This window comes from Dermacentor albipictus, unplaced genomic scaffold (genome assembly GCF_038994185.2).
Source record: "Dermacentor albipictus isolate Rhodes 1998 colony unplaced genomic scaffold, USDA_Dalb.pri_finalv2 scaffold_14, whole genome shotgun sequence".
NCBI lineage: Eukaryota > Metazoa > Arthropoda > Arachnida > Ixodida > Ixodidae > Dermacentor > Dermacentor albipictus.
The window spans coordinates 658,582-685,234 of NW_027225568.1; the positions used below are offsets into that span (position 1 = coordinate 658,582).

The 26,653-nt window shown below is 47.3% G+C and overlaps 2 long non-coding RNA genes across 2 annotated transcripts in view; one reads left to right on the forward strand and one right to left on the reverse strand.

Moving 5' to 3' along the window:
• Positions 1–1,327: 1,327 nt before the first annotated feature.
• On the reverse strand, positions 1,328–8,051 carry LOC135914761 (uncharacterized). Its single transcript, XR_010568409.2, has 4 exons — positions 7,865–8,051; positions 5,460–5,542; positions 4,622–4,844; positions 1,328–1,425 (listed from the first exon to the last, which is right to left on the reverse strand). It is a non-coding gene; the product is annotated as an uncharacterized lncRNA (long non-coding RNA).
• Positions 8,052–12,594: 4,543 nt separating this feature from the next.
• Positions 12,595–26,653, forward strand: part of LOC139051773 (uncharacterized) — a 32,373-nt gene continuing 18,314 nt past the window's right edge. Inside the window, exons 1-2 of the long non-coding RNA XR_011509546.1 lie at positions 12,595–12,753; positions 14,925–15,069. This is a non-coding gene — a long non-coding RNA (uncharacterized lncRNA). The remainder of the gene's footprint in view (positions 12,754–14,924; positions 15,070–26,653) is intronic.

The window sequence follows — 26,653 nt, forward strand, 5'->3', positions numbered from 1 at the left end:
TTCCCCGCTCTTGGCAGGGCGAGAGGGGGTCCCTCCGCGGCACCTTGCGTTTCTCGTTGGCGTCCTCGGGCGCCGTGCTCGCTTTGGTTATTTTAGTCGCTGAGCTGCCGCTAGCTAACGCATCTATTTTACTCATGAGAGCTCGGATCTGCACGTTCTGTTCCTAAATCTGGGCGTTTTGCCTTTCGATTAGTCTTTTAAGTTCTGTACATTCGCCGCACTCTTGGCGCGTTGCCGCGTTTTGGTTAGAGGGGGGAGGTGGGGTAGGGTTGAGGGGTGGGAACAGTCTGTCGTTCCCTAGAGCGATGAAAGACCTGACGGTCCAGCCCACCTTTTTCTCGGCGAGTATCCCTCGTTGGTTGGACTCGACCCGGGTTCTCGATCTGGTCCGGGACTTCGAACGGGATCCCCGGCGTCTTCCGCTTGAGCTACGACTGCCTCCTTTCCCCATCGTTTCCCAGTGGCGGCCGTCCTTGGAGCCAGCCGATGGCGCCTGGTCGGCCCCCTTCGGGCCACCCCAGGAACGGGATCTCGATCGTCGGCGGCTTTGGTGGCTGCCCTTGCGGGCCGGCGTTCTCGAACGGCTCCGCGAAGAGGTGCTGCGTTGGGGTCGGCCTACAGGACCTCTTTCCTCTTGGCTGCTGTCGTCGATGGCCCGGCGCCGCTCCCAGCGCCGGTGCCGCACCACCTACGGCATCTTAAATTTTGCCTTACAGGCCCGGTCGGCGGTGAGATGCTTGCCGCCGCACAGGCCGCATTTGGGCACGCACGCATGCTCTTTGTGCGGGTTGGCGTTGCCGCACCCCCGGCAGATGCGATTTTGGGGATTGGGGCACACGTCCATTCGGTGTCCGACGCGGCCGCACTGGTAGCAGACGTCGATCTGCTTGCGGTGCAGTGAACATTCAACGAGCAGGTTCCCGTAACCCTTACAAAAAATGTTGTTGGGAATCCATTGATTTTCCATCGATATCTTATTGTACCATCAACAGAAAAATTGTGGAAATTCCATTGGCATTTGATGGAGGATTTGTTGAGAGATTATGGAAAAGTGGCCACCGTGAATCCATTGTATTTCCATTGGAGTATTATGGTGGTGTATTTCTATGGGGTCTCCATGGTATTTTTATTGTGTTGTTTTTTCATGGGATCTTCATTGGATTTTGATTGTACTATTTTTCCACTGGGTTGTCATTGTATTGCGCAGCATCTTCATAATGTTGTCATTGCATTCAGTCCTCAATGCAATGACTTCATGTAAGATAATGCTTACTGAGGCTGAATATGAGGTGCAGCCAGCAGTAACAAATAAGAAGGCATATGAAAAGCCATGGTCTTACTTCATTTTATTTATCACGAAAGAAGCAAGGATAGGCTCTTCTTGATGTACGGAACACTGGCTCCCGGAAACTGAGCAGGTGTATCCTGAAAACATATGAGTAAATGAAACAATGTGCAGCTTTAGCAAATTAAATTAGCAGGCAATAGTGATTATTTAAACCACAAAACTAAGAAATAAATATCTACTAGAAGCTTTCATGTTTAATCCATGTACTACTGATGTTCTGCATAAGGAGCTATAATAACAGTATAAGGAGTCATGGTAAATGTGGCAAGAGCTTTGTACAAGCTGCTAGACAAAAAGTTATACAAGTGAGCTTCTATGCAGATTAAACTAGTTTCATGCTCGAATTATCTGCCCAAAAAATCCTGTAATATTTTCGTTTTATCCTTGATTAAGTGTTATTACAAACAGCATTATGCTTTAAATTATCTGATGGTCACTATGGCAATGCAAAGCTTGAACATAGCAAGTGAAAACATTGCATATGAAATTTACTACTTCCTGTCACCCTTTAATTGATTTAAGAGAAAACATTCATCTTTAAAGTAGGTGCAGCCTGCTGCTTACACATGACAGCAGTGGTGGTCAGACATGCAGCAAATGAACTAAATCAGCTTTATGCTCAACGTGACTGTCACACGAATGTGATGGGGCTCTTCCTCTCTGTGCATTCACTAAGTTCCTGCTAGAGTGAACCTTTCATACAACATATATATTTGACACTTTATAATAACAATAAGCGCTAAGTTAACCCAAGAAGTCTTGAAAAATAGTGCAGGTTTTTCTTAGTAAAGAAACAAAGGTATAAGATAGCCAGCACATAGCAAATCGCCGAGCATATATTAAATGTGCCATCAGAAATAGCTGGTGCAGAAGTCGACCTAGGAATACATGTGTGCTATCTGGCCAGCTATGATCTTGAAGCAGCACACTTACATCTGACACGTACACTTAGAAAGGGCATACACAGGCGCCAGACTGCAACTACTGCTTTATTGCTCAAAGACCCATCTTTTATAGTGTCTCTTGTGAAGCGTACATGCCCTGATGGCAGTGAGGTGTGACAAGAGCCAGGATAAAATGCACAAAAAACACAAATAAAGATGAAATTTTTGGATTTCCACTATGAATAACCAAAGTCCAAGATAGCAGCATGCTTCTTTTGAGAATGATACTGAGGGGCAACTGATACACCTATCTTTCCATTTGTCAATTTCTATTGCTTCAAGAATTTCCCGTTTGCTGTTTGTGTTCTCTGCGCACAACTTCCGTATCTTTCAGTATGGGTTTGCAGCCACAATCCTTGCAATGAAACGCTCAGTGATCTGAATCTTTAGCCACGTAGTGATAATTGTGCTCAGTTAGCCTCGCACTCAAGGACCTGCCCGTCTGCCGAATGTATACCTTGTTACAGGACAGAGGGAGCTTATAAACCACTCTCTCTGAACAATTCACACAGGGCTTTCAGTGGTTGATTGCACAGGCACTTGTTCCTTTTTTCGCGCCATTCCCCTTTTTGCACAGGCTCGACAATCACAGAGGTGCGCAAAACACCACATCAATGCCAGCCCTGTGACCTATATTTAGCAGATTTGGGAAATTGTGAGTACATAAGGCATGACCAGCTTGTAATGCCCTGTGACTGTGCGTGGATCCGCTCGCCTTTTCTGTCTTCTTATGTAAGCATTCTGCAACTGATCAAGAGCTTCGATGAATACCCAGAGCTCCTGAGGCAGGTTACCTGGTTTGTTAAGCTTGTTTCACATTTGTGATGGCATGTTTTTTGCAGTGTGTTAAGAAAGCAAGCGTGGACAGTCACCCTTTTCACAAGCTTTGAATGGGCCGAGTGGTAGGGAAGGACAGCTTTGTTGCTCCTTGGCTCATAAGACCAACAGATTTGATCAGAGGATACATATGCACCAAGGCCTAAAAACCTAATAAAACCGCTGATAGGTAGCTTATGTGTTAGTAACAATGACGTGAGGCATTTATAAAACACTGCATTGGTGTGTATGTTGGTATTATGAACCAAGGAGCAACAAATCTGTCCTTCCCTACAAATCGGCACATTCAAAGCTTGTGAAGAGGGCGATTGTCCACTCTTGCTTTCTTAACGCACTGCAAAAATCATGCCATCACAAATGTGAAACCAGCTTCACAAACAAGGTAACCCGCCTCAGGAGCCCTAGGTATCCATCGAAGCTCTTGATACGTTTCAGGTTACTAAACACAAAAAAGTGAGCGGATCCACTGCAGTCACAAGGACTGTCAAGACAACGCAGTCATACCTGATGTACACACAATTTCCCACAATCTGCAAAAGATAGGTCAAAGGGCAGGCGTTGATGTAGTGTTTACCACACCTGTGCAGTTGTCGATTCTGTGCAAAAAGGTGAATGGCACAAAAAAAAGAACAAGTCCCTGTGCAATCAACCATCGAAAGCCCTATGTCACTTGTGCAGACGGAGTGGTTTATAGGATCCTTCTGTCCTGTAACAGGGCATACACTGGGCAGATATGCAGGTGCTTGAATATACAAGGCTAAATGAGCACATTTATCCCTGCACGGCTAAAGATACAAGTCATTTAGCCTATCATTGCAAGGATTGGGGCTGTAAACCTGTCCTGAAAGATACGGAAGTTTTGCGCAGGGAACATAACAAACAAAGCAACAGAAACTGACAAATGGAAAGATAGGTCTATCGGTTGCACCTTGGTATCATTCTCTGAAAAAGCGTGCCGCTATTTAGACTTTGATTATTCAGGGTGGGAATCCAAAAATCTCACCTCTATTTGTGTTTTTTTTTGTGTTTTACTCTCGCTCTTGTCACACCTCACTGCCATCAGAGCAGGTGTGCTTCTCAAGTGGCACTACAAAAGACGGGTCGTCTTTAAGCAATATTGTAAAATGTGCAGTCCAGCGCCTGTGTATGTCCTTTCTATGTGTACGCGTATGTGTCAGATGTAAGTGTGCTGCTTCAATATCATGGCTCACCAACTAGCCCATCAGTATCTTTTAAGCAGCTGTGATCAATCTATAGCTCAACCAATCATTTCTTTTATCAGGCCTCTAAAATTTGTGCATAACTTTGTGGCCATAATGTAAATAATGAAAGAAGGGAACTATTTGTTTTTCTACACCAAATATTAGGAACACTTACTATACTATATCCAGTTGCTAACAGTACAGTTTGTACAAATAGCCTTTCTTCAACTTATATGCATGTTCTGATTTCATTATTTAAGACTACATGACTATTAAAATAGCGTACACACCTATCGGTCTCCACGCATACAGTGTTGAGCGCCTCCTCTTGAACCGTCTCGCCACGTAGGCAGCTCTTCCCCCAAGCAGCGGCTTGCTGTGGAGCCCACCATCAGTAAAGACGTGGTGCAAAAGTGCCCTGACGAATTTTCCACGGCCACTGGTACAGTCACAGGCCTGGCTCAGCTGATCGAGGATGTTCTTATCAATCAGCGTCCGGCCACCAATGTCAACCTGTACACAGAAAATTAAGCGACACTTTAAAAGCTCACTTTTGATCACACAGAGCATAAAGGTGAACAATTTATCATCAAAAGGACAAGCCATAAATGACAGCAGAAGAAAAACAAATGTCTTGCAGCACCGTTGCATGGTTTGCATTGCAGAGGCATTTCTTTGACAGTTGCTTGCAGTTACTGACACTGACTGCAGCACATGTGCACGTGTGCGAACAAATATAAGTTGTTCAGAGGTGGACTTAGTAGTTGCCGGCTGGTTGCCCACAGATACACAAGGTGTCGTCAGTGAGCGTGATCTCGTACACGATCATTGTTAATTATTGCTAAATAGCATACAGCACCAGCAACTTTCCTGCAACGGCTTGCTACCTGCCACCATGCTGCCCAGATATCAATTTTAGTCATAGTCACACATCGCAAGATCAACTGCAAATCTTTAAGTTATCCATACAGATCCCTTTCGCTATGTCAAGTGATTCCAGGGACCAGAAGTTGGGAAACACTGATTTAATCTTGCTTTGTTCACGGAATCATTTGAAATGCACTATATTGCCAAAAAAGAAAGCAAAAGAAAGAAGGGAGAACAACTGGCAGCACACAATAAGCGTACCTGTGTGCAAGCAATTACTGGTTCTTCTGGCTTGCTCTCGATGTTGAGGATTTTTCGTAGCCTCTTCACTCTCTTGCCAGCTTCTGCATAATGAGAAAGCAATACAACCGCTGAATAAAAGTAATATCTACTTCAACCATTTCAGCGATAAAGCACCAAATGCTACTTCCTTATGCAGCAAAATATCTCGCACTTAATAATGAATTTTGCGACCCTTCGGTTTTTGTGCATCAGTCACTGAAGCGTGATTTGGCGAGCCTGGCATTTAACATGAGTCGGATGCATGACACTTCGTGATAGTCGAGTGAAGCCGAGAAGCCTTCCATTAAAGTGTTGCAGGTCTTCACACATGCTGCACAGATAGTTTTGAATTCAAGAATAGGCATGTTTATCCACAAAATTATTAAAAAAATTAATGGGTATTTCTTTCAAGCAGCAAAAGGGAACAAATCAGTATGATCAATACATCTAAGTTTTTTTAAATATGCTTCAGTATTCAATATTCCTCATAAATTCTAGTACGGACTGAATACTACCAGACCCATACACTGCTGCAGTGTGCTTTTTTTGTCCCGAGTCATGGAGTTCCATACATAAACTGGCTAGAGGGCCTCGACACCTATACTTCCATAAATATTACAGGGCGTGTACACAGGAACGTTCGATGTGGAAGGGCATGTTCAACTGGTTCTTGTTATGTTAGCACTGTTTATTCGGTGTGGCAAAGTACATTCGCACATGCAGGGAAGGGCCTTAAAGATCCTTTTTTATATTCACAGAAACCATTAAACAGATGGTGTAAGATTGTTGCCTGCTGTTGATGTGTCACGCAAGTTTGCACTAGTATCAGACACAATGTGCCCTGCACTCTTCTCCAGATGCTGTGGATGCCACTATTTAAAGTATTTTATAAATGCAGTATTACATATCAGCTACACAGTGAAATGCCATCAATAACAAAAAAATGTATATAAGTGCTTGATGCTTATGTAACCAAGTGTTTCTTGCTACCAGCTACTGTGTTAGCAATGTATTTTATTTATGTGACTGAATGAATTAGTTGAATATTTTTATTGTTCACTGCATATGTTTTAGGTATACTGAAATAGCAAGAACCGAATTCTTTTACCAACAGTTTTTCACAGGGCGGTTAAGAGAAAAACATTTCAAAAGAAAGTGCCTGATATTACATCTTTATGACAAGGCACTTTTCTGTGCGAACATAAAAGTAGGAATTTGGGTCAGTCCTCTGAAGGGAAAAATAACCCAGATTTGGTCTAAAGGTTGCATCTTTTCTCTCGTATTCAGAGGCTTGCATGCTTTCATAACCTTTTTTCTTTCTTTTTAGCAAGAAGGCATATATTTATAGTAACGCCGGATTAACAAGTCTTAATACACTACAGGTTTGAGTAAAATCTTGTTCTTTAAGATATCCAGAGCACACAAATAATTTCACAGAAATAATTTTGCAACATGAAAAAGATACCCAGGGCTGAGAGAGAAACTGGTGGCGTCAATCACATGCGCTTTAGGCATTTTTTTTTCTACTTTTTTACAACACGGCAGCATTCGATTCGCGAACGATCAACCAGCCTGTTTTATAGGACGATCCGCGTTTATTAGACATGACACGATATCGGCCACGACATTTCTGCATGATTATTTGATGACAATACAAGGAAAAGACGGTCCGCCAATTCGATTTTCATATAAACGGCTGTGCATGGGTCCTGCTTCAACGGTAATACTTAAAACAGGGTCAAGCAAGTTAAACATTCAAATTCTGTGATTTTACTATCCAAAGCCACGATCTCACTACAAGGTACGCCGCAGTGTATAACTGAATTAAATTTGACCACGACCCCGATCTTTAACAAGCACCCATATCCAAGCACGAGCGTTTTTTGCATTTCGCCCCATCGAAATCCGGCTGCCGCAGCCGGAGTTGCACCTGCGGCCTCAAGGCCAGGGGTGCAACACTAAGCTACCGCAAAGGGTGGGGACGAGCATGACAACACAGGAACAGGCGCCCTTGTTTTAAGTGGTTTCGTGCATTTCAGTTCGCGATAAACTTGGCTACCGTGTAGTACAGACGAATAGGCCAGGCTGCTAAATACACAGCTTAAACAGACATGACCCCACCTTGGCGCTTGATGGACCGAATGAGCATGCAACACGCTACACATGCACCCGGGACCGGCCCAGCACGAAATGTTTTGAAACACCGACGCCGTGCACCACGCGTGAATCAGACATACAGGTCGGAGTGGTTGACTCACACAGCACGAGCGCCACAGGCGCAAGTCTGCCCGACGTACACCCAGAGACAAAAAAAGCGCCCCGCGACTTCTACGACACCAGTCAGAACGTTGCCGATCAGTTATACAGACAAGAAACGTGCTTACCGTCGGGTCAGCCGGCGCTCCATTCTTCATGCACGCTTCCACGCAGGCCAGTCGGTGGCATACCTCCGCGTCAGCCAGTGGACGGACGGGCACATTCAGCTTTTCGTCTCCCAACGCTCTTGGCAAAAATGTCTCTTGTCGCGCAGCAGCAGATCACAACGCACACGCATGCTTACAGCTCACGACGCACACAACGCGCACACGGCGACCACGCAAAAAAGCGAAATGGCGACGAAAACAAATGCCAAACAACCAAACACGCAAAAAAAAAGAAACAAATTTCAATGTTGCTTGTTAACTTTTGTACATTTCGCTAAGTTTGGTAAAAAACTTTCAAAAATATTTCGTTCGGGAAGAACTCCTATAATTTTTTTGCAAAGCTGTCAGTTATACACAAAGTGTAATAAAATAAATTATGTTGCTGCGCCAATCGCAATTATCTGCGTTGAAACAATGATTCAGTATCGATGGCAATGTTGAAGCATAGCCTCCGAGATTTCCTCCGTGACGACACATCGTCTCGATCTCGAAGGCAACAAATCCATCAAGTTGTCACGAAGCGAGTAGTCGAAAATGGTGGCGATTCACCACTGGTTTGGCTCATTCCCTAAGTGCTCGTTGTTGCAGCCGCGCGAATGCAGTGGCAAAGCTGTGCTGCTTAACCAATGCGCTGAAGGTTACCTTACGCGGCAACGATGGCGCGAGAAGAAGTGAACGGCATCAATCGACAAATGTTTTCTTCTGACGACGGGCAGGTCGCGCTTGCTGATGCGAACATGAGTCTGTATGAGTCGCGTCTCGGTCGCTATATATAGATGTAAAACCTGAATAAATCAAGCAGACTAAGGGACTATTTGTCTCCGCCCTGTTTCAAAGGTTTTTGGTGCCGATCATCATCATCATCAACGTAGTTGGTCGCGTGACCTCTGCCAATCGGCGTGTGGGCGCGCTTACACTGAATTTTGTTGCATATTTTGCCGTAATGTAATAGTGTAAATTTACGCGAGGTCGCCTTTCCGCAGGCTCTGTATTGTTGTGGTAGCTTGTGATGCCACGTAGTATAAATTTTGGTAAGGTCCAGTAGGATCCGTACATCGACGTACCGATAGGCTCGAAACAAAAGTTCAAGAACCGGTTACCTCTCAGTATTCTGGATGCTTCTGCATGCATTGAGGAAGACATGAAGCTACGCCGACGACAAAGGCGCTCTTTGTCCAGCCAGTTTCGATTTCAAGGAGCCTGCCAAGGGGAACTAATTGTTCGCGAAGCTCCCACATGAAATCCACTATTCAAAATTTGATCATTGGGATAGGTAGTGTCGAGCACGGGCACCAAAGTACTCTTTTGCTGTAGCCACCTATTGCTGATAATTAGAAAGTTAATTAGCGTAACTTTGCTAATTACGTACGTAAGTGCGGCAATTGCTCTGTATCTAGAGGCCGCCAATCTGTGCAGTCCTATGGTAAACATAACATTACCGTGATTTATATTTTGCAAGTTTAAAAATTTGGTGCAGCGAAAAAGAAAAAGTACCCTGTACATTGCCCAGTGGGATGAACCTCTTCTTTCCTTGGCAGTACAATGTTCAAGCTTTACACTGATCACCTACACTCAATCTTTTTCAGGTCTTCCATTGCAGTTATAGCGCACATTGCAATATCCACAATGATTAAAATAAGTTGAGCCTATCCGGAGATTGTGCATTTGGCGCTGCAGCGGCTCAATACAGCATTATTTTGCATTAATAACGCATTAGTGCATTATTTTGCAGTGGCCTTTATTCTGCACTTGAACGTACAACTGCCTGTGCAACAAATTTTTTAATAATGATTGGTTGAAGCTCTGGCCAGCTAAATAACACCATTTCATGTTGTAGCCTAAACTAAGGAACCTAAACTTTTGTTTATTGTTTCGTGTAAATTGTATGTCGCCTGTTGAACTCGGTCCAGTTGTTGGCATTACACAATAGAAATTGAACAATATTTCATCAATAAAAAAATTATTGTGTAGTTGTCAATAAAAATTTTCTTGAACTATCATGGTGCTGGCTCAATGAATGTTGTAATTTTGTGGAGTTTCTATGGAATCAATGATAGTACAACAGATCAACAATGGAAATTCAACAACCATTTTTGTAAGGGAACGCACGTAATTGGGAACCTTGGGTCCCTCGAAGGCAATCACCGCGAACCTGCTCTTGCCAATCTGTTTCGCCTGCAACGCCGTCGGGTTGTGCTCGTGCACCACTAGGTCTTGAATTTCTTGGGCGGTGTCCTCTAGCGGGATGCCCCGTATCACTCCTTTAACTGTTCCACGAGGCGCCCATTCGTAAGTGCTCACCTTGTGGCCCGTTCCTCGAATGTCGATGCGTTTCACCATGGCGTACTTGTGGGCGTGCTCCCTCTTCGAGGTACTCACGACAATTATGTTCTGTTGATGGTTTGGACAAATAATATCTTCTCTTGCTGCAGTTGCATCGACTTGGGCCACCCCAGTAATGGCTCGGCTGATTTCGACCCAGGCCACATCGCTCACTTGAAGCCCGCCGCGTGGCCGCATTGCAATCTTCACGTCTTCGCGCGGGAGGTCTGGCATTCTCGCGCCCTTGAGCAGCTTGCTCTTGTTTACTCGCTTCATCCTGTGACGAAGGCTCTTGTCGGCGGTGCTATCGATGTCATCGCCACGTCTGTTGCTGACGTCAACTGCGGCTTCGGCGCCGTCTTGTCTTGCGTGGCTCTTTTGTTTGAACTTCTCGCCGGTTGTTTTCCACCCCTCGGCTCTCGTCAGCTGATCCGGCGAAATTTCTTCGCCATCGACCTCAATTCTCATAGCGGTCGACATATTGGGTCACTGTCCGCTTGCCAAGTTAGCGATTGGTCGGTAACTGGCTGCGGCTCGATGCAGCCTGAGAGTAGGCCTACCGCTTCCCTCGGCCGAAGCCGAGGCCAGTGGGCGCTCTTCGTGGGTCACGAAAACGGCTCTAATTACCGAAGAAATGGACCCCTACCTCGGAATTGGGCGACGCACGCAAGCGGGGTCATCCCCGCTAGCGCATCGCGTGCTCTTGCACAAGATGTTCCCAACAGAGCATGACACTTCATGCCCATTTTGCAGACGGTCAAAAGGCATTCTAGCACACATCCTTGCAGAGTGTACTAAGCTCAAGAACCCCCCACCATCCCTCCCCCGCACCCCCCCCCCCGCCCCCGAGCGATGGGTGACCTTGTTGTCCAGCCCCGACCTACCAACCCAGCTCGCTCTGGCGGCTAGCGGCCAGGAACTGCTGGAAGCATATGGGACCTGAGAAGAAGGTTCCACCCCATCTGGTGCCAGCGCGCACCAACCGTTACTAAGGGCTCAGTACAAAACTTGATTCTCTCTCTCTGTCTTTAACTTCATATTGCGTACACTTTGCGCGCGCCATAAAGTATAATTAGAGAAAACTGTGCTGGGATAAACGCTCACTTATATGCCGTGTAGTTCTCTTGTAAAAACGCGGATTTCATCGATAACACCGTTGTAACTGAACGAGGCGGTTGTTTGTGCTGCTGTAGCCAATGCACTGTCTCTTGTTTCCCGTTTGACGCAGACGTAAACAGTGTTTCTCTGAAATTAAGAGATGTGTCCGCGTAACAACACGCGCAGCCGTCGGGAACGGTGACCTACAGATCTCGGCACAGCGCTGTGTTGCCGCTTGGTATTTCTGTGCATGCGCCGTGCAAAATATAGTTGACATCAAATCACTATAGGGCCACAACCTGACTATAAAATCAGTTTCCTTCATCGTAACAGTTTAGTTTGAAGTTCAGTCCCACGGTTAGCGGGTTCCCGAACACGGCGGAGCCAAGGCTAACCAAATCTCCGCTAAACATGATCAACATTGGCTCAAGCTTCACGTGCATTGCTTGGGAGGACTGAAGCTTGTGCATTTAAATTGCGAAGCCGTGTTTCGACGTTTTGAGCCCGAATAATGATATATAAAAGCGAAGGTGCTGCGGCTATCGCGTGATTGGTTGGACGGCCGATCGCGTAGAGTTCGGTCGAACGATCACGGTCTGTACACAGATTTCGTCAGTGCCGTCAACGGAAAGCCCGTCGGTTGCCTTGTTGTCGGCCTGTTATGATAAAATGGTCTCAGTGACACACTGCGCTGAGTAATCGGCGAATCGCTGGCGTCAACGTCTTGTCGGTCTCATATCGACCCATGTGTTACTGCACCTTAAACAAGTACGTGAGGCCCGGCACACACTACCAGAACCAGTAAGAGAGCTGACGCAGCAGGAAGACTTCGTCAGCAACGTGACGTGCTTTAAGTGTCGCACAAGTGTAACGCAGGGTTTCCTTTTTTCGATAAATTTGCTAGCTATCAATGCGAGGTGGCAACATCAAACGTGGTTCACGGCGCAGTCCGGATGAAGCCCTGGTCGCTTTCTGTTGTGGAGTTGCCGCCTTACGCTACACACGTTTTCGCACCGCATCGCGTAGAGCTACCAGGGGAGGTCGAACGCGGTGCACGGCACCAGTGTTTGCTGCAGTGCGCGTCCGTGCGATTGTTTCTTTTTCCGGGGGGACTTTCCCCCGATTTCAGGCCGCTCGGCAGCGCGCGCGTCCATTGCGAAACGTTTCGCGACTAATCCGCTAGGGCAGGGCGCATGCGTCGTCGCGCCGTGAAAAAAGAAAGCGGATTGCGAGCCTAGAAGCGGACTGCTCGTTTATGCAGTCGATGGAGCTTCGCGAGTAATTTGGGCGGCTTACAAGCCTTTTCTCGCAAGCAATCTGGTCGGGGCTTGCTCTCGACCACCATGCTGCTTACTGGGAAAAGTAACTAGAATTCACGAAGCACGTCGGCTGCGAACAAGCTACGAAATTCGCCCGGCGGCTTTGACTGGGTGAGTCAAAAGAGTGGCTGTTGACGCGCGAACTTAACACTGCTGGGCGACGTTAGTCAGTACCGCAAATCATTCACATCGATAGCAATGTCCAAAGCGCAGAACATCTCCTGTGCAATTGTCCTCACCGTAAGCACGGATATGTCGTGCATGAGAGAACACTTGCATGTTTCTATGTGGTCGACTCATTCACCGGCTTTGAGAGGAGATGCAGAGCAGTCGTCTATCTGCGAGATGATAGAATCAGGCGGTTGTACAGAGTTACCACAGGATGTGGAAGGCCCGTTCCGTCCGGCTATCAGAGTTGAAGCGTGGCCATTTGCGAGGATTGTTGCCTCCGATGAATGACCAGGAGCTAGAGGCAAACTTAACTGGTTTGATGGATGATAAGACAAGACGAATGAAACGATAGAGCACGGGTTACTGAAGACAAATGGGCTCTATACAAGAAAGCAAGTCCCGCGCCTCACAGCACGCTCGACGACGAGCTTGATGACGCAACGAGCACAGACTACGGTGATTGCAGCGCGGCTCACTGGGGCAGAAGTCACAGGTGAGGAGGAGTTAAGTTACACTCCGGAACTTGGAGTCTTCAGTAAACGTTCTGGGTGACTGTTGAAAAACGCAGCTGGTCACCACAAAACGTTTTCTTATCGGACGCTCCGTCGGTTTGGCATGCGCCGATGATGGCGAATTGTTGGCTTCCTTGGCGCCTAGGGGCAATATGCTGAATACGGCGCCTCTCAACGCAATTTTTTGCGCTGCTCCTTGGCGCGCAGTGGCTTCGCGTAATAAGTGCTGAATCGCAACACCTGGCTTAGAAGCTCAACTGCACTCACAGGCAGCATGGGAGTTGGGCAACAGGCAAGGTGGCGAATGACGCGGACGGCACGGAGTAGGGGAGGGGATCGGGTAGATCCAAGGAGGTTAAACAAAATCTCTTGGAGTGGAAATGATGTCCCGAAGGTGAAGTCGCACAGGAGGGGAACGATAAAAAACATAAATAAACGACAAAACATGGCGAAGAAGCACTTTTCGCACACTTCCCACGAGTTAATCAACCTTCTTGGTTAATCATGGCTTATTTTTCGAGACAGATACTTATCTACATAAATCACTGCACTACTTGTTTTAGTGCGAAATCTTACTATCCTGGCATACTGTATTGGGAAGTACGTCATCGATATTCAAAAGTTATTTTCATTGGGAACAACCAGCTTTTATTTTCTAATTAGCCTAGCGTTACAATAACAGAATCAAATATATTTCTTTATTGATACTGTTAACTACAGGGAGGGAAAATAGTAGAACACAAGCAAATTTGACCTTTCATAGCATCAGGTTGAGTGCCCACGATACAAAATATCAACCGAGCATTAAAATTTGTGCACGTCTGTCTGATCTACAACCACATCAGGTAAGGCATTCCACATTTCAATTACATCGGGGAAAAAGAATAACGAAAAGCAGCATCAACATGTGTGTTATAAGGCTTGACGGCTCTGCTGTGGTTTATTCTCTCACTACGATTTGCATGGAACTGGGCGTGTTTTTTCCTTTTTTACCTTGAAAAGCCTTTGAAGTATCTAAAGAAAATCTTAAGTCTGGCTTTTTTCCTTCGGGTTTCCAGCAACTCAAGCCCACTCGAGCGCAGTATTGTTACCGAGTCCGTCCTTCGGTACCTTGAAGCAACAAAACGAGCAGCCATTCTTTGAATTCTATTTAGTTTGTCTATTAACGCTTTTTGGTGGGGGCTCCAGACATCACAAGCGTATTCTAAGGATGGACGTATGAGAGTTTTATAAGCAATTAATTTGGCATCTTTCGTTGCATGTTCCAGCTTTTTCTTCAGTGAATACAGTTTTTGTGAAGCCATCGAGCGCAGGTTATCTATATGTTCACGCCAGTCAAACCTATGTGAAATTGTGACCCCTAAATACTTGAATGTATCTGCATTTTTTAGTTTATCTGCAATGTTATAAAAGAATAGTGCCACACGTCTTTTCTTAGTAGCATGTGTAAAGTCGATTTGTTGTAATTGATTTCCATGTCCCATTTTTCACACCAATGGTGAAAGGAATGAAGGAACCTGTTAATTCTGATTTGGTGGTCAATGTGTGTTACCGCAGAATAAATTAAACAATCTTCAGCAAAAAGCTTCAATTCCACAGGGAAGTCGACAATCCCTGTAATGTCATTTATATAAACCAAGAACAGCAACGGGGCCAGAACGGACTCCTGGGGAACACCAGAAAGCACTTCTAATGGAGGGGACAAGCACTCGTCCAGACGCACAACCTGCCTGCGATTGTGTAGGTAAGCTTCGATCTATATCAGAATAGTATCATCTATTGCTGCTTTATGTAACTTGAAAAGAATTTTATTGTGTGAAACTTTGACAAAGGCTTTCGAAAAGTCTACGCAGATGACGTCAATTTGCTCTTGGGCGTCTACAGCTGAAGCAAAATCATGAATAGTTTCTACGAGCTGGGTTACTGTAGACATTCCCTTTCGGAAACCATGTTAGTGCTGATCAAAAAAGCCATTATTTTTAAGAAAAAACCAGAATATGCTTACTTATGATACGCTCTAAGACTTAACAACAGACGGTAGTCAGAAAAACTGGGCGATAGTTATTTATTAGCAATCGGTTACCGCTTTTAAAAACATGACTTATTACTGCAAAACGGCAGTCTTGTGGCAACGAGTGAGTTTGCAATGACTCCACAAAAATTACATTTAAGAAAGATGACATCCACTCCGCGTATCGCTTTAGAAATTGAGCTGGTATTCCATCCGCCCCGCTAGCGTTCTGGGAATCTAAAAGTAGCAGTTGGTTATACACACCTGCTTGAGTGACAACAAGATTTTCCATCCCACATGAAAAGGAAGATGGCAGACAGGCGTCTGCGTAATTGCTGCTAGGCACTGAAAAAACTGATTGGAAGAATTTGTTAAAATGACTCGCAATATTTGCTCCTTGCGTTACTATTACATTGTTCACTTGGATGTTGTTTATTTGTTCTTTTTTGTCAATTAGATAATGCCAGAATTTTCGAGGAGATGTTTTCATTAACGTATTTACTGTTTGGTTAAATAACCACTCTTTTGATTCCTTCAGAGCCATTTTCAATGCATTTCCCAATTTCGGCACCTCAGCAGAGATGCCTTGCCTTTTGCGTAAATGCTTTATTTTGCGCTTAATATAAATAATATGTCGATTATACCACGGGTTCCGTCCTTTTATATTTTGTAATCGAGTTGGAATGCAACTACCAACGCAATGTCTTATGATTTTCTCGAGGCGCTGCCTAGTTCGTCAACCGATTCAATATCACAGACAAGTTCAAAATGGTTAAATGACAATTCTAAAAAATCGAGAATAGAAGAGTCGTCTGCCCGACTATAGTCCTTAACTTGCACAGGTATAAACAGCTGGGAAGAGGTGCTTGCGCTAGACATTAGGTCTACAAGAACCATCTCAAGATCTGATAGATTATCTTCCACAGACACTGTATAGTGAACTATTTTATTGGAAAGAAACACCAAGTCCAACAATGACCGAGATTCAGGCGTCACCCTCGCGGTTTCTTTCACGATTTGCTTCAGATTGTGCGAGATCATTATTTGAAGCAGCTTTTCGCTACTAGGAGTTTCTACGTGCCCAGGTAGTAAGCTGTCCTAGTTGATGTTAGGCAGATTAAAGTCCCCGGTCATTATTAGTCTGGTGTTACGGTCCAAACGATTGCATAGGAAATGATTCAGCTTATCCAAAAACTCGGGTGTAGAGGCAGGTGGCCTATATACTGCGCCAACAAGATACACAGTGTTCGCGTAAGTAATTTTGCACCACACTGTCTCAGGGATAGTACATTCAATCATTACAACGTCAATGTGCTGTTTGACAATATAATTGCGACGCCTCCACCGCGAGTGTCTATCCCATCTAAACATTCGCTAGTTTGGTGGCACTATACAGTGAATAGGTACATTGCTGTTCAGCCATGTTTCGCTTACCACTACCACATGAGGGGTCTCTGTGAGCAACACGTCTATTGTTGAGTCAGTCACCTTATTAGCAATACTACGTGCATTCAGTGACAAGATTCGGAGCAATGAAAGGGTTGAGGTACACGAAGAATCGCTGGGACTGCCTGAGGGAGTAGTATCATCATGCGTGTCATCTGTCCTTTGTGCGCGCTGCTTCTTCTTATCTCGGTGAACTAGAAGGAGACGTGCATTGTTTTCGTGGTCCTATAGGTAAAGCTTATCGTTTACCTTGAGCTTGTCGTCGATCAAAAATACCTTCGCTCCTTTCGCCCTTTCGGCAGAAGCGTTCGCCCGCAACTTCCGTCGCACATCTACTGTTTCCTCTGCATAATCATTGCTGATACTAAATGAAGTTTTTTTTTCAGTTATTCAGTACTGGCTCCTTTTCTCTGGCATCATAAAACTTCGTAATAACTTGTCTCGGTCGTTTACTGTTTTTTTTGCCAATGCGATGAATTCTTTCTTCAGTTTTATCTTGAATCCTCAGTTTTTCATGAAACAGTTCATCAACGACAAGTTCGCCCTCAAGTTCGCCTCTGAGTCACCGCTTTCCTCCGAGATTCCAAAAACCATCAAGTCACTACGTCGGCTGCCCTTTTCATACTTGATCAATTTTTCAGCCTGGTGCCGAATTACAGCCTCAAGATGCCCAATTTTCTTGTTCATTTCCTGTATCATGACAAGAAATTCAGTCAGTCGATCTGTTTTTGCGTGTAACTGCACGACGTTCTCGCTTATTGAGGATAGTCGGCGATCCGTCGCCGCCTGATTCTCTATAATTGTTTGCAGCAGCTCGACCGATTTAGGCCCGGGATTCTCTTCTATGTCTCCTGACGTTAACAGCAACATCGTAGACCAACAGCTTATAAGAATGCAAGAAAATCTGCGAGGGCACGGCAGGATAACCAAAAATATGTTGTCACTGCGGTGGAACAATCAGTGCATTGAGGACTAACCTGCTGCACAAACAGCAGAAGCGGGGGAGCCATGCTGTACACAGGCCAGGAGCCGTGCCCTCTGATCCAGTCGTAGCCGCGTCGCTCCTTTAGTAAGTCTGTTGCTGGTGACGTCACACATTGGAGTTCCTATCCCACGAATGAAGAGTTCGTTGTCACGAGGTCAGAGTGAAACACCAAAAACGGCATCATTCCAGCACTATAGTCGTCGTCATCGTGGCTGGCATTTCACGTAGGATCCACGGCAGTACCTGCACAAACAGCAGAAGCGGGTGAGTCATGCTGTCCGCAGGCCAGGTGCCGTGCCCTCTGATCCAGTCGTAGTCGCGTCGCTCCTTTAGTAAGTGTGTTGCTGGTGACGTCACACATTGGAGTTCCTATCCCACGAATGAAGAGTTCGTTGTCACGAGGTCAGAGTGAAACACCAAAAACGGCATCATTCCAGCACTATAGTCGTCGTCATCGTGGCTGGCATTTCACGTAGGATCCACGGCAGTACTTGCACAAACAGCAGAAGCGGGGGAGCCATGCTGTCCACAGGCCAGGTGCCGTGCCATCTGATCCAGTCGTAGTCGCGTCGCTCCTTTAGTAAGTCTGTTGCTGGTGACGTCACACATTGGAGTTCCTATCCCACGAATGAAGAGTTCGTTGTCACGAGGTCAGAGTGAAACACCAAAAACGGCATCATTCCAGCGCTATAGTCGTCGTCATCGTGGCTGGCGTTTCACGTAGGATCCACGGCAGTACCTGCACAAACAGCAGAAGCGGGTGAGTCATGCTGTCCGCAGGCCACGTGCCGTGCCCTCTGATCCAGTCGTAGTCGCGTCGCTCCTTTAGTAAGTGTGTTGCTGGTGACGTCACACATTGGAGTTCCTATCCCACGAATGAAGAGTTCGTTGTCACGAGGTCAGAGTGAAACACCAAAAACGGCATCATTCCAGCACTATAGTCGTCGTCATCGTGGCTGGCGTTTCACGTACAATCCACGGCAGTACTTGCACAAACAGCAGAAGCGGGGGAGCCATGCTGTCCACAGGCCAGGTGCCGTGCCATCTGATCCAGTCGTAGTCGCGTCGCTCCTTTACTAAGTCTGTTCCTGGTGACGTCACACATTGGAGTTCGTATCCCACGAATGAAGAGTTCGTTGTCACGAGGTCAGAGTGAAACACCAAAAACGGCATCATTCCAGCGCTATAGTCGTCGTCATCGTGGCTGGCGGTTCACGTAGGATCCACGGCAGTACCTGCACAAACAGCAGAAGCGGGTGAGTCATGCTGTCCGCAGGCCAGGTGCCGTGCCCTCTGATCCAGTCGTAGTCGCGTCGCTCCTTTAGTAGGTCTGTTGCTGGGGACGTCACACATTGGAGTGCGTATCCCACGAATGAAGAGTTCGTTGTCACGAGGTCAGAGTGAAACACCAAAAACGGCATCATTCCAGCACTATAGTCGTCGTCATCGTGGCTGGCGTTTCACGTAGAATCCACGGCAGTACTTGCACAAACAGCAGAAGCGGGGGAGCCATGCTGTCCACAGGCCAGGTGCCGTGCCATCTGATCCAGTCGTAGTCGCGTCGCTCCTTTACTAAGTCTGTTCCTGGTGACGTCACACATTGGAGTTCGTATCCCACGAATGAAGAGTTCGTTGTCACGAGGTCAGAGTGAAACACCAAAAACGGCATCATTCCAGCACTATAGTCGTCGTCATCGTGGCTGGCGTTTCACGTAGGATCCACGGCAGTACCTGCACAAACAGCAGAAGCGGGGGAGCCATGCTGTCCACAGGCCAGGTGCCGTGCCATCTGATCCAGTCGTAGTCGCGTCGCTCCTTTAGTAAGTCTGTTGCTGGTGACGTCACACATTGGAGTTCCTATCCCACGAATGAAGAGTTCGTTGTCACGAGGTCAGAGTGAAACACCAAAAACGGCATCATTCCAGCGCTATAGTCGTCGTCATCGTGGCTGGCGTTTCACGTAGGATCCACGGCAGTACCTGCACAAACAGTAGAAGCGGGTGAGTCATGCTGTCCGCAGGCCAGGTGCCGTGCCCTCTGATCCAGTCGTAGTCGCGTCGCTCCTTTAGTAAGTGTGTTGCTGGTGACGTCACACATTGGAGTTCCTATCCCACGAATGAAGAGTTCGTTGTCACGAGGTCAGAGTGAAACACCAAAAACGGCATCATTCCAGCACTATAGTCGTCGTCATCGTGGCTGGCGTTTCACGTAGAATCCACGGCAGTACTTGCACAAACAGCAGAAGCGGGGGAGCCATGCTGTCCACAGGCCAGGTGCCGTGCCATCTGATCCAGTCGTAGTCGCGTCGCTCCTTTACTAAGTCTGTTCCTGGTGACGTCACACATTGGAGTTCGTATCCCACGAATGAAGAGTTCGTTGTCACGAGGTCAGAGTGAAACACCAAAAACGGCATCATTCCAGCGCTATAGTCGTCGTCATCGTGGCTGGCGTTTCACGTAGGATCCATGGCAGTACCTGCACAAACAGCAGAAGCGGGTGAGTCATGCTGTCCGCAGGCCAGGTGCCGTGCCCTCTGATCCAGTCGTAGTCGCGTCGCTCCTTTAGTAGGTCTGTTGCTGGGGACGTCACACATTGGAGTGCGTATCCCACGAATGAAGAGTTCGTTGTCACGAGGTCAGAGTGAAACACCAAAAACGGCATCATTCCAGCGCTATAGTCGTCGTCATCGTGGCTGGCGTTTCACGTAGGATCCACGGCAGTACCTGCACAAACAGCAGAAGCGGGTGAGTCATGCTGTCCGCAGGCCAGGTGCCATGCCCTCTGATCCAGTCGTAGCCGCGTCGCTCCTTTACTAAGTTTGTTGCTGGTGACATCACACATTGGAGTTCCTATCCCACGAATGAAGAGTTCGTTGTCACGAGGTCAGAGTGAAACACCAAAAACGGCATCATTCCAGCGCTATAGTCGTCGTCATCGTGGCTGGCGTTTCACGTAGGATCCACGGCAGTACCTGCACAAACAGCAGAAGCGGGTGAGTCATGCTGTCCGCAGGCCAGGTGCCATGCCCTCTGATCCAGTCGTAGCCGCGTCGCTCCTTTAGTAAGTCTGTTGCTGGTGACGTCACACATTGGAGTTCGTATCCCACGAATGAAGAGTTCGTTGTCACGAGGTCAGAGTGAAACACCAAAAACGGCATCATTCCAGCGCTATAGTCGTCGTCATCGTGGCTGGCGTTTCACGTAGGATCCACGGCAGTACCTGCACAAACAGCAGAAGCGGGTGAGTCATGCTGTCCGCAGGCCAGGTGCCGTGCCCTCTGATCCAGTCGTAGTCGCGTCGCTCCTTTAGTAGGTCTGTTGCTGGGGGCGTCGCACCTTGCTGTTCCTATCCCACGAATGAAGGGTTCATTGTCACGAGGTCAGAGTGAAACACCAAAAACGGCATCATTCCAGCGCTATAGTCGTCGTCATCGTGGCTGGCGTTTCACGTAGGATCCACGGCAGTACCTGCACAAACAGCAGAAGCGGGTGAGTCATGCTGTCCGCAGGCCACGTGCCGTGCCCTCTGATCCAGTCGTAGTCGCGTCGCTCCTTTAGTAAGTGTGTTGCTGGTGACGTCACACATTGGAGTTCCTATCCCACGAATGAAGAGTTCGTTGTCACGAGGTCAGAGTGAAACACCAAAAACGGCATCATTCCAGCACTATAGTCGTCGTCATCGTGGCTGGCGTTTCACGTACAATCCACGGCAGTACTTGCACAAACAGCAGAAGCGGGGGAGCCATGCTGTCCACAGGCCAGGTGCCGTGCCATCTGATCCAGTCGTAGTCGCGTCGCTCCTTTACTAAGTCTGTTCCTGGTGACGTCACACATTGGAGTTCGTATCCCACGAATGAAGAGTTCGTTGTCACGAGGTCAGAGTGAAACACCAAAAACGGCATCATTCCAGCGCTATAGTCGTCGTCATCGTGGCTGGCGGTTCACGTAGGATCCACGGCAGTACCTGCACAAACAGCAGAAGCGGGTGAGTCATGCTGTCCGCAGGCCAGGTGCCGTGCCCTCTGATCCAGTCGTAGTCGCGTCGCTCCTTTAGTAGGTCTGTTGCTGGGGACGTCACACATTGGAGTGCGTATCCCACGAATGAAGAGTTCGTTGTCACGAGGTCAGAGTGAAACACCAAAAACGGCATCATTCCAGCACTATAGTCGTCGTCATCGTGGCTGGCGTTTCACGTAGAATCCACGGCAGTACTTGCACAAACAGCAGAAGCGGGGGAGCCATGCTGTCCACAGGCCAGGTGCCGTGCCATCTGATCCAGTCGTAGTCGCGTCGCTCCTTTACTAAGTCTGTTCCTGGTGACGTCACACATTGGAGTTCGTATCCCACGAATGAAGAGTTCGTTGTCACGAGGTCAGAGTGAAACACCAAAAACGGCATCATTCCAGCACTATAGTCGTCGTCATCGTGGCTGGCGTTTCACGTAGGATCCACGGCAGTACCTGCACAAACAGCAGAAGCGGGGGAGCCATGCTGTCCACAGGCCAGGTGCCGTGCCATCTGATCCAGTCGTAGTCGCGTCGCTCCTTTAGTAAGTCTGTTGCTGGTGACGTCACACATTGGAGTTCCTATCCCACGAATGAAGAGTTCGTTGTCACGAGGTCAGAGTGAAACACCAAAAACGGCATCATTCCAGCGCTATAGTCGTCGTCATCGTGGCTGGCGTTTCACGTAGGATCCACGGCAGTACCTGCACAAACAGTAGAAGCGGGTGAGTCATGCTGTCCGCAGGCCAGGTGCCGTGCCCTCTGATCCAGTCGTAGTCGCGTCGCTCCTTTAGTAAGTGTGTTGCTGGTGACGTCACACATTGGAGTTCCTATCCCACGAATGAAGAGTTCGTTGTCACGAGGTCAGAGTGAAACACCAAAAACGGCATCATTCCAGCACTATAGTCGTCGTCATCGTGGCTGGCGTTTCACGCAGAATCCACGGCAGTACTTGCACAAACAGCAGAAGCGGGGGAGCCATGCTGTCCACAGGCCAGGTGCCGTGCCATCTGATCCAGTCGTAGTCGCGTCGCTCCTTTACTAAGTCTGTTCCTGGTGACGTCACACATTGGAGTTCGTATCCCACGAATGAAGAGTTCGTTGTCACGAGGTCAGAGTGAAACACCAAAAACGGCATCATTCCAGCGCTATAGTCGTCGTCATCGTGGCTGGCGTTTCACGTAGGATCCATGGCAGTACCTGCACAAACAGCAGAAGCGGGTGAGTCATGCTGTCCGCAGGCCAGGTGCCGTGCCCTCTGATCCAGTCGTAGTCGCGTCGCTCCTTTAGTAGGTCTGTTGCTGGGGACGTCACACATTGGAGTGCGTATCCCACGAATGAAGAGTTCGTTGTCACGAGGTCAGAGTGAAACACCAAAAACGGCATCATTCCAGCGCTATAGTCGTCGTCATCGTGGCTGGCGTTTCACGTAGGATCCACGGCAGTACCTGCACAAACAGCAGAAGCGGGTGAGTCATGCTGTCCGCAGGCCAGGTGCCATGCCCTCTGATCCAGTCGTAGCCGCGTCGCTCCTTTACTAAGTTTGTTGCTGGTGACATCACACATTGGAGTTCCTATCCCACGAATGAAGAGTTCGTTGTCACGAGGTCAGAGTGAAACACCAAAAACGGCATCATTCCAGCGCTATAGTCGTCGTCATCGTGGCTGGCGTTTCACGTAGGATCCACGGCAGTACCTGCACAAACAGCAGAAGCGGGTGAGTCATGCTGTCCGCAGGCCAGGTGCCATGCCCTCTGATCCAGTCGTAGCCGCGTCGCTCCTTTAGTAAGTCTGTTGCTGGTGACGTCACACATTGGAGTTCGTATCCCACGAATGAAGAGTTCGTTGTCACGAGGTCAGAGTGAAACACCAAAAACGGCATCATTCCAGCGCTATAGTCGTCGTCATCGTGGCTGGCGTTTCACGTAGGATCCACGGCAGTACCTGCACAAACAGCAGAAGCGGGTGAGTCATGCTGTCCGCAGGCCAGGTGCCGTGCCCTCTGATCCAGTCGTAGTCGCGTCGCTCCTTTAGTAGGTCTGTTGCTGGGGGCGTCGCACCTTGCTGTTCCTATCCCACGAATGAAGGGTTCATTGTCCCATGGACAGAGTGCCACACCAAAAACTGCATCATTCCAGCGCTAGTCGTCGTTATCGTGGCTAGCGTTTCACGTAGGATTTACGGCAGTGCCTGCACAAAGAGCAGAAGCGAGTGAGCCATGCTGTCCGCAGGCCAGGTGCCGTGCCCTCTCGTAATCTTAATTAACTTAATGTGTAAGCGGAGATCACCCGACAGAGGTTCTATTTCAGGTGAAGGAGGGGCAAGTATTAGCTTCACCTTTCCTTGTAGGAAGCTACAGTAGCTGCCACTCCAGCAGTTTTTCTTTAACCTCCCTGCGTAGTGCTTACACCGGTTTCGGGTTTCGACCCTTTAGTCCGCTACTGAAATACGCTGGAAGTCATGAAATCACGTTCACTTACCGGGACGCTCTCGGGCAACATTTCTTAAATATAAGTCTGTCTTTCTCTTTTTTTTTACGACATACGTCTTTAAAATATGTAACAGGGATCGCTTGTTAAAACCACATGTAACGCGAAAACGTGTTATAATATTATCGCTTATATATTTGCAACCGTACTACCCAGGCGCCTTACATTGTACAGCTCTGTAGAAGAAGGAAGGCGTTACTCGATTATGGTTGTGAGGCGTGCATAGATGGTACCGTTTTTGCGCCATGTCTGGCGCAATAGGAGCTAAATTTATCCTTTCGCCAACTCTCAGGAAGGCATAGCTCGGCAGTACGTTGTCGGTCGGAGTGGTACTGGTCGCATTTCAGAGAGCTCACTCAGTCATAATAAGTATAATCCATCGAACTCAAACATCTGCTCGTCATAAGTTATAAGACCTACGCATGCGCAATTCTTTCCAGAAATGGCACGCTTTTTTGGTTATACTAGCCCAACGTTAGAGACAAAACATTATCATCATCATCAGCCTGGATACGCCCACTGCAGGGCAAAAGCCTCTCCCATACTTCTCCAACTACCCCGGTCATGTACTAATTGTGGCCATGTTGTCCCTGCAACTTCTTATTCTCATCCTCCCACCTAACTTTCTGCCGTCCCCTGCTACGCTTCCCTTTCCTTGGAATCCCGTTCGTAACCCTTAATGACCATCGGTTATCTTCCCTCCTCATTACATGTCCTGCCCATGCCCACTTCTTTTTCTTGATTTCAACTAAGATGTCATTTACTCACGTTTGTTCCCTCACCTAATCTGCTCTTTTCTTATCCCTTAACGTTACACCCATCATTCTTCTTTCCACCTCAATTTCAGCAGAACCCTTTTCGTAAGCCTCCAGGTTTCTCCCCGTAGGTGAGTACTGGTAAGACACAGCTATTATACACTTTTCTCTTGAGGGATAGTGGCAACCTGCTGTTCATGATTTGAGAATGCCTGCCGAACGCACCCCAGCCCATTCTTATTCTTCTTGTTATTTCAGTCTCATGATCCGGATCCGCAGTCACCACCTGCCCTAACTAAATGTATTCCCATACCACTTCCAGTGCCTCTCTCCCTATCGTAAACTGCTGTTCTCTTCCGAGACTGTTAAACATTACTTTAGTTTTCAGCAGATTAATTTTCAGGCCCACCCTTCTGCTTTGCCTCTCCAGGACAGTGAGCATTCATTGCAATTGGTCTCCTGAGTTACTAAGCATGGCAATATCATCAGCAAATCGCAAGTTGCTGAGGTATTTTCCGTTAACTCTTATCCCCAATTCTTCCAAGTCCAGGTATCTGAATACCTCCTGTAAACAGGCTGTGAATAGCATTGGAGAGATCGTATCTCCCTGTCTGACGTCTTTCTTTATTGGGATTTTGTTGCTTTCCTTGTGGAGTACTACGGTGTCTGTGGAGGCGCTATAGATATCTCTCAGTATTTTTGCATATGGCTGGTCTACACCCTGATTCCCTAATGCCCATATAACTGCTGAGGTTTTGACTGAATCAAACGCTTTCTCGTAATCAATGGAAGCTATATATAAGGGTTGGTTATATTCCGCACATTTCTCTATCACCTGATTGATAGTGTGAATATCGTCTATTGCTGAGTAGCCTTTACGGAATCCTGCCTGGTCCTTTGGCTGACGGAAGTCTAAGGTGTTCCTGATTCTATTTGCAATTACCTTAGTAAATACTTTGTAGGCAACGGATAGTAGGCTGACCGGTCTATAATGTTTCAAGTCTTTGGCGACCCCTTTCTTATGGATTAGCATTATGTTAGCGTTCTTACAAGATTCCGGTACGCTCGAAGTCATGAGGCATTGCGTACGGTTACCTGATCCTCCCCAGCTGTCTTCCACCTTTGCATAGCTCCCAAGGCTTTCTTTACTTCTTCCGGCGTTACTTGTAGAATGTCAAATTCCTCTGGACTATTCCCTCGTTCATTATCTTCATGGGTGCCATTGGTAGTATATAAATCTCTATAAACCCCGCAGCTACTTGAACTATCTTATCCATATTAGTAATGATACTGCCGGCTTTGTCTCTTAACGCATGCGTCTGATTCTTGCCTATTCCTAGTTTCTTCTTCCCTGCCTTTAGGCTTTCTCCGTTCCTGAGAGCATGTTCAATTCTACCCATATTATACTTATTTATGTCAGCTGTCTTGCGCTTGTTGATTACCTCGGAAAGTTCAGCCAGTTCTATTCTAGCTGTAGGGTTAGAGGCTTTCATACATTGGCGTTTCTTGATCAGATGTTTTATCTCCTGCGATAGCTTACTGGCATCCTGTCTAACGGAGTTACCACCGACTTCTATTGCAGACTCCTTAATGATGCCCACAAGATTGTCGTTCATATCTTCAACACTAAGGTCCTCTT